The sequence below is a fragment of the Mirounga leonina genome, unplaced genomic scaffold (genome assembly GCF_011800145.1).
Source record: "Mirounga leonina isolate KUSES-001 unplaced genomic scaffold, KU_Mleo_1.0 Mir_180, whole genome shotgun sequence".
NCBI classification, from domain to species: Eukaryota; Metazoa; Chordata; class Mammalia; order Carnivora; family Phocidae; genus Mirounga; species Mirounga leonina.
In genome coordinates this window covers 1,308,845-1,317,176 of record NW_023270469.1, presented here as the reverse complement: position 1 = coordinate 1,317,176, position 8,332 = coordinate 1,308,845, and positions in this window count along the sequence as shown.

Below are 8,332 nucleotides of genomic sequence, written 5' to 3'. Positions count from 1 at the left end.
GGGGAGGCGCACGATGGCCCACGGACACCGGCGGCCCCGACAAGTCCTTTGCTGGCTCCCGGGCTGCCGGCAGGCTCCAGCCCCCCGGGGGTCGTGGTCCGCGCTCGGAGCAGCCAAGTGGGACTCTGTGGGCCGGGGCGTGGCGCCGCGGCCCAGTCGGGGAGGCATCTCATGCACTGACATGACCCAGGGGTTGGCGCGCATGTCCTGTTGATGGAATCGTGTCTTCAAAGGGGGCAGGAGGGTAGGAGAGGCTTCCTTCTGTTCTTAGGTGTCTCTGAGGTTCGTGGTTTGTGTCGTTCTGTTTTGGTTTTTTTTTTTTTTTTCTTTTTTACCTTGGGTGCAATGTGTGTGTCAGAAGTTCTTATTTTGATATTTTGAAAGAGACCAAACTGGGCCCAAATTGCCTTTCTCGAAGGTGCTGTGTGCACTCAGAACACCTTTAGTGCTGATAAATAAAACACGGGGACTCTGAGGTTGTACTGTGCGAATCGTAGTGAACTCATCCTGTCAAATATATCCTCACTATTTTCAGAGAGCCTCTGGCTGTGGCATCTGTCCTCCGGCCGCCCCCCTGCCCTCCCCGCCCCGCCCCCCGCCCCATGCGCGCCCAGGGCCTGGCTCATAGAACATCGGCTTCAGCGGACACTTCGTCCCTACAAAGCCGTACCCCAGCCGCAAGCTCCCCTGGGCTCGCGGACACGGCTGGGGCCCCTGGGGGATCAGAGTGGGGAGGCAAAGTGTCGGGAAATCATCAGCACGGCTCAGTCTGGGGGCCCCGGGACAGCAGCAGGGGCAGTACGAGGGGCCAAAGCGGGAGACACCACCCCGCCGCAGGCTCAGACCCTGGGGCCCACCGTGTCCTCAAGACAACCCTCAAAGACCCCAGCATCCGGGACAAGTGCCTGGAGAGCAAGCAGGGCTGTCCGGAGTCAAGCACCCATCCGTCCTGCTCCTGACCCCGGGGCACGAGGGGCAATCAGAGCAGGCCCCCCAATATGTGTGGGGGAGGGGAGGGGAGCCATAGGGAGGGGGGCCTACACGTGGAGCCGTATGTGGGATCCCGGCACTTCTGCCCAAGCCCACGGGGCCCCCACCCACTCCTGCTCACCTTCCTTGGCCAGAAACACCCTTCCCAGGTGCTCCCGTTCGGTCCAAGCCCCTCCCAGCCATACAGCCCCCGCCCCGGGGCCCGGGGCCACCCTCTCACATGGACACGCCTACTGTGTGCTGCCCTTGGGGGATTCCAGACAGGTTCTGTGGTGAGCTGGGGTCTTTGGTCTCCTCGGGGGTCTCTGTAGCAGGGCCCAGAGAGGGGGGCACAAAGGGGCTCAGGGTTGGAATTTGGGGTTAGGGTGGAGTGAGTCTGAGCTGTGTTGGCAACAGCCATCTGGTGATTTGGGGATGCAGACCCCTGGGGCCCGGCGGGGTCTGCAGCACTGGGCGCCTCTGTTCAACTCGCCAAACCTGGAGCAGCAGGGACCAGCAGCATCCCAGTCCCGGGGAACAGGAGGGAAATTCCTGGTCCACCCCAGACTGCAAATCCGACTCCGACGCGGCCGGCGCCCGCCTGGCCGGCAGGTGGCAGCATTTGCCCAGCTCCGTGGCTCGGGCAGCTCAGCTGCCGAGGCCCCGCGACCGGCTCGGGGGGGCACCCTGACCTCATCGACAGGCTCAGAGACACCCGCTTACTGCACAGCTTCACCCACACCGACACCGGGGCCCACAGACCCACACACGGACAAACAGCCCCTCACCCTGACTCGCTGCGAGGTGAGTGACACAGTTGCATCTGGAGTGGGGGACCTGGCCTTCCAGAGGGCCCTGTGCATGCACCCCAGAGCACCCCGTTTGATCCACGGGACAGGGCTGGACAAAGACAAGGGGGTTGGGTCGGGAGCAGCCCAGGCACAGGCCCCATACAGGGACCGCAGCTCCCTGAGCCTCCGAGGGCCTGGCTCGTCCCCTCTAGGAAGCCAGCGTGCCTGCTCGCCCCACGACTGCAGGTCCCTCTGGGAGCTGCCCCGAGGCAGGCAGGGTGGGCAAGGGGACACCATACGTCAGCAACAAGGTCACATAAGTGGCTGTATTTTTCAGTCACATCCTGTACTAGGCCCAAAGCCTGACCCCAGTGACCCCTTGGCCCCACCAGCCCAGAGACAGGGTAGGAGAGATGGTTCCCGGGACCAGGTGAGGGAGGTGCAGGGACGGGACGGGCGAGCCCCTGGATGTGGGGGGACAGGGCAGCTGCCCGTGGACCGGCCACCGGAGGGAGGGAAGCTGGTGGTAGGAGAAGGCATGCCCACCTCCTCCCCCAGGCCCCATAAAGGGGGAGGCTTCCCACACAGCCACAGGCTTCCCACGGCATATCTGCTCAGGGATACCCCCCGCTGCCGCCCCGGAGAACATGGTGGGGTCAGAATCCTGCCTCCCGGGGAGAGTGTGTAGACGGCCACACTGACACAGCGGGAAGACCCGGGACCAAAACAGACCCACAGAGACAGTCTCAGGAGTGAAGAGCCTCCGGAGAAGGACTGAATCTTTGAACTCTGCGGTGCTTGCTGGTGTTGGGGCTCCTCGAACACCCCGAGAGGATGGGACTTGGGGGCCCCTGGGTCCTGTCCGTGTCCCCTGTGAATGTGCCGCGTGTGGGCCCTGGAGCTCCAGCCCTGAAGCCACGTCCCCCCCCCGGCCCCGTTTCTCCCCTGGTCCTGGTCCACTGGGTAGGCAGCAGGCAGCTCACTTCCTGGGAATGTGCCCTCAGGGCCCTGGGCCCCCTGCAGGATGATAGCCCTGGGAGTGGCAAGCTGAGCCCCTTGGGGTCACCTCTCCTTCCCAGCCGCTCCAGGCCTGGGTGCCCAAGGCCATGGCCCCTTTCCCACAGGACAGCCTCCCCCTCACCTGCAGCCCCCAGGCAGGGAGCCGGGCAGGCCGGGGCGTTCCCCAGGCCCAGGGGTTGGTGGGCTTGGACCAACCGCCCAAACTGAAAGACCCACAGGCTCGTGTCTGGGCCAGTGTACTGTGCCCTGCGGGGAGTACGAAGGGGCAGCAGAGCCCTGGGTGGACCTGGAAACCATCTCCTCTAGACCTCAGCTCTCCCGGCCATCAGTGGACACGAGAGTCACCAAAACGTTGTCCCGCCAGGGGCTGCCTCTGAGGCGTGGCCCGCTGGACCCAGCCAGGTCTCCCTGGCGCTGCCTGGACCCTCTCCCCACGGCTGTCCCCCGGCCTCGGGCCTTTGCCCGGCCAGCACGTCCTCTTCGTGGCCTCCGGAACCACCACAGTGCCCTGTCCCCCCCTCCCTGCTTTCTTTATAGCACATTGCACCCTGCCACATGCCCCACGGCCCACTCCTCCCCCGTGGCCCCAGTCCCGCTCCCGCCGGACCCCGAGTGACGCACTGTGCGTGTGTTGTCCAGAGTTGTCCCTGCGCTGCGTCAAGCAGGGGTTCCCGACGTGTTTGGGGTGGGAAGAAGGGAGGAAGGACGTAGGGCAGGAGGGGAGGCAGGAAGCAGCGGGGAGAGAAGGAGAAAGAAGGGCAGGAGTCCAGTGGGGACGCGAACATTTCCTATCTGGTGATGTCACATGACTCCAACTCACAGAGATTGGGAAATATCCAGATAATATTTCCTGTCTGTGCCCAGTACAGCCTTGCCTGGCGGGGGAAGTGGCCACACGTGGGCAGTTGCGTGGAAGGGTGGCCCTCGCTAACCCCCGAGGACCGTCTGCAGATGAGAACCGTCCTGTCCCGGGATGTCCGAGATCCTGGCCTCGCTGAGGACCCCCGGGCTGGTCCGGCGTGGTCCCAGCCCCGCTCGCTCTGTCCCTCAGGCATCCCGGAGATCAGATGGGGTCCCCAGCTGTGGGTGCGCTGCCAGAGCGCCGCGATGGGGGCCACGGAGGCAGCAGACCACCCCCCACGCCCGCCCGCCCAGGGTGGCCAGGGCAGCACCTCGTTGTTGCCAGAACTGTCTGGGCTCCTCCCCTGCCCCTCCCGCAGGCGGCCTCCTGATTCCTAACTTAATTTATTTTGACATCCTCGCTGCCGTTTGACCTCCTTACGGAGTCACGTGGTGCTTAAAACTCATTATCCCCCCATTCCAACAGGAAGTTAATTAAACCCTTCACAGAGCCAGTGTTGATGAATGTCAGGACGGGCCTCCGGCGGATCAGTGTGGGGGTGGGGGGTGGGGAAGCGAGGCCGGGCCCTGGCAGGGGCCACAGACAGAACCTGGGTCCCCCTTCCTCCAACGCGGCCACCAGCGTCCATTCTGGAACAGAGCGTGTGGATTCCCCAAGGGTGACCTGGCTCGGCCACTCACCTGTTACATGGCCTTGGGCAACTGGCTTACTTCACTCCTCTGAGCCTCAGTTTACTCTTCCGGCAAGTGGGAATTCTAACAGCCCCTTCTTCAGAACACCGTTATGAGCAGGCAGTGCGCTGAACTGTTTGTGCTCATCACAGCCCCGCACCAGGGAAGCCCGCGGCACGGGGTGGGCGTAAGGCGATGGCGCTCCGGGGGACAGAAGAGACCGTGGGCCCTGCGAGCTGGAGCAGAGACGAGAGCCCGATCTTGTCTGGGAGCAGGGAGGGGCTTCCCTGGGGAAGGGTGCACCCGGCAGCAGGAACAGCTTGTGCAAGGGCCCTGTGGCCACAGGACATGGGAAGAGGTTCAGAGGAGAAGGTCGAATGGGGCAGGGCTGAGCCCGAGGCTATCACTAATGGCTTCTGGGAAGGTCCCACTGGCTTCAGTCTGCAGCAAGGGCAGCAGTGGCCATGGGGGACCAGCAGGGTGGGCAGTGGCAGGGGGATGGGCATAGGGGCTTGGAGCGGGGTGGGGTGGCGGCACTGTATCACGGCTACAAGCAGGTGAAGTCCCCGACACGGGGAGGGCAGGGTCTCAGAAAGAAGGCCCTTCACCTGGCCTGGCCTCCGGACGCACTCCCCCGTCAGCTCGGCCCCAGCCTTCCCCCAGCCTCTGCACCTGCTCTTCCCTTGCCCTCCACTCTTTCATGAGCATCCTCTTCATCCTTCAAGGGCCACCTTAAGTTTCCAGAATATTCTGACTGCCTTAGTCATAGCCCAGAAACCAGTACAGGGCCTGGCACGTGGGAGCCCCTCCCCCCCACCCCCCACAACTGCCCAGCCTCGGGCAGCCCTCCTTGGGGGGCGGGGCAGCACAGCACATGCCCACAGCCAGCCATCCCACAGGTCAGAGGGCAGAGGTGGACCAGGACATCAAGACCAGAGGAGCCCTGAGGGGTCACGCCCCCACCCCCACTTACATACGAGGAAACCAAAGACCAGATTGGTTAAGGACCTGGTCAGGGTCGCACCCTCCAAAATGGCAGAGCCAGGATTTGGACCCAGGTCTCCCTGCTCCCAGGCCAGGCTTCAGCACACAGGCGCTGGAATTCGGCTGCCTGGGGTTACATCCCAGCTTTACCTCGTCTGAGCTATAGGACCACTCTGAGCCTCAGTGTCTTCATCACCACCACCACAGCCCTCCAGGTACTTAAAAGCAAGTCTTACATGTCGCAGGCCCAGCTCAGCCATTTTCTGCGGGGGTGACTCTGACGTCCTAACCACCGGAGCAGGGCACAAGGACGTCGTGAGAAAATAGGAACCAGCCCAAAGGAAGGGCTCACAAAGGTGGAGGGCACAACGATGATGACATCGTCCCTAGAGCCAGCACCCCGGTCAAAGCCATGCCCAGGAGGCCTCCGGGGAGCTTTGCAACCCCAGTGGGCAGCTGCCCGAAGTCACATCCAGGGAGCAAGGAACAGCCAGGCTGCGGTTGGGCAGCCCAGCTCCACGTCGGGTACTGACAGCCCTGCACGCGGGCTGAACGCAGTTCTGTTTTCTCCACCAGGGGCTTTTGGACGGGAGCCCTGGCGCTCCTGGCAGACATGCAGGGGCAGGCGGAAACGGGTGCACAATGGGCAGCCCGTGGGGAATGGAGGTGGACACTCTCAGCCACCCCACACGCTGCTTCTCCTCTGCCACCTGATCAGGGGCCCCTGCAAAGCTGCATTCGCATGTCACCTTCTCCAGGCAGCCTACCCTGAACTCCCCGGGCAGAGGTGGTTGCTCGAACTCTGGGCTCACACAGGCCTTCCTCTGGACAGTGTTTCTTGCTCCTCGTTCCTGAGTAGGTTCTCATCATCAACAGCCCCCCCCCCCCCCACCGAGGGGCAGCATCGCCACTGGTCCTAAGCAGGCTGTGGTTTCCTCTTCTGGGGCCATGGGGTACCCCCCCCCACACACCCGACAGGGCAGATAGAAGGGGCAAAGTTCAGGAGGAAAGTGCTCCAGAAACAGCGCTGTCCTGGGTCAGGACTGTCCCGGCGCTTCAGGGCTGTGTGACCCATGCAGGTGCGTGGGGCCCCACGCTTGGGAAGGCCCCGCGCTTGGTTTAATGCGCTATTTGGCTGCCCTGAAATTCTTAATTTTTAAACAAGAAGCTCTACGTTTTCGTTTTGCACTCAGCCCCCCAAATGGTCCTCGGTCCTAGTCAGCAGACTCTGTTCCTGACCCACCCCTGCCTCTAAGGCACTGGAGAGCTGGACGTGTCCTTCCCTCGGGGCCTCAGGTTTGTAAACTGTGTATGGGAAACAAGCAGCCGAAGTGACTCCTTCTTCTGCAGCCGAGACGGCACCGCTGATGGGGCACGGCTCTTGCTCTCCTGCCGACCCTCCGCAGCCTGCTCAGCGCAGGTCCCCAGCCATCTCAGCAGCACCCGCCCGGATGCCACCGGGCCTCACAGCCCCCTCCTCTAGGACTCCTCCCCCCTCCCAGGTCCCCATCCTGTAATGAGGCCCTGCTTTGGGAGTGACAACAAGGCCCAGTGGAAAGCCCAGACAGGTGGGGGGCCTCATTCAGTTGACAAATACTGTGGGTATTTGTCTCTGGGCTGAGGGAACCAGCCAACCATGGCCCCCACTGTCCCCAGAGAGGGGTGCTGGAGGAAGGCTGCCCCCACTGGCCCTGGGCAAGGAGCAGGAAGTGCTGGTGAGCCATGTGACCCTGGGCCAGTATCTTGGCCCCCTGGCCTCAGGGTTCCCATCTGTCCAGTGGTGGATAGGTGGACCTGGGTGGACCTCAGACTCCCGCCCTGCCTGCCACTGCCCTGCCCAGAGGCCCCTTGAGAGCAGCGGTGGTGCAGGGGAGAGTGCCCAGGCTCCAGGGGTAATCCTCCTCCTCCCTGGGGTGGGGGCTTAGCTAGCAAGGGTCACATGGAGGGGGGATGTCTCGTAGGCAAAGTGCACAGAACACAGCCAGCCTCTGAAGGTGACAGTTGTGATGATTATCTGCCGTCAGGTGGGTGGGCCAGCCGTCCGGATGGGCCACCCAGGTGTCTTTGCAAAGGTCGTCTGCTTAGCCCCTGGGCTGCACTCACCCCCTATTTCTTCTGAATATGGGGCAGAGGGAGCAGGTACCAACCAAATGCAGGCCAAGAATATTAAAAGAATACAATTCAACTTGGGGGCACAGCTCCTAATGCTGTGTGACTTGGGCTGCCCTGGAAAATGGGGGGCCTCTGGGATCCTATGAACATATCCCAAAAGACAGGAGAGACAGTGTCCGTTTCCAGGGCTAGAACAGACAGTACTGACCCTGTTCCAGGCCGGGAGGGGACGCGGGTGTCCGCTCAGCCCATGGAGGGGCCTCCTCCCCGGGCCTCCAGCAGGGGCAACTGGGGAGTCAGGGCCCGCCGAGGGGGCAATGCCCGGGGGGGGGGGAAGCTGCGGCAGGGGCAGCAGGGACAGGATGCTGGCTTCCGCACCCTCCCCGACTTCCAGCCAGACCGGAGCCCAAGGGAGGAGGGCCAGAGGTCCCTGCTCTCCATTTGGGGGTCGCAGCCGCCGGAGGCGGCGGACCCCGGGAATGCTGCTTCCACCTCGGTCTCGGACGGAAGTCCCCACCCGGCCACAGCCCTGCACACCCCAAATCTGACCCAAGACACTGCGGGGCATCAAGGCCTCGGGCTTCCTGACCCGGCCCTTACTGCCCGCGTCCCTCAGGCGGAGGGGGCTGTCGTGGAGTGCAGGGGCCCTGGGCGGGGCCGAGGGCCTGGGGGCGGAGCCACGAGAAGCCTGGGGCGGGGCGAGGGGGTGAGCCGAGCCATGCGGTGTCAGGCTTGGGGGCGGAGCTAGCGCCGAGGGGGCGGGTCCAGAGCGGCCGCGGGGCGGCGGGACAGAATAGGTCGTTGAATCAGAGCTAGGCCTGGGGACAAAGCTGCGGGACCGAAGGAGGAGTCGAGGAAGCCAGAGGTCCACCCAGGGCCGGGGGCGGGGCCAGCGCCACGCAGGCCGGGGGCGGGGCCGGGGC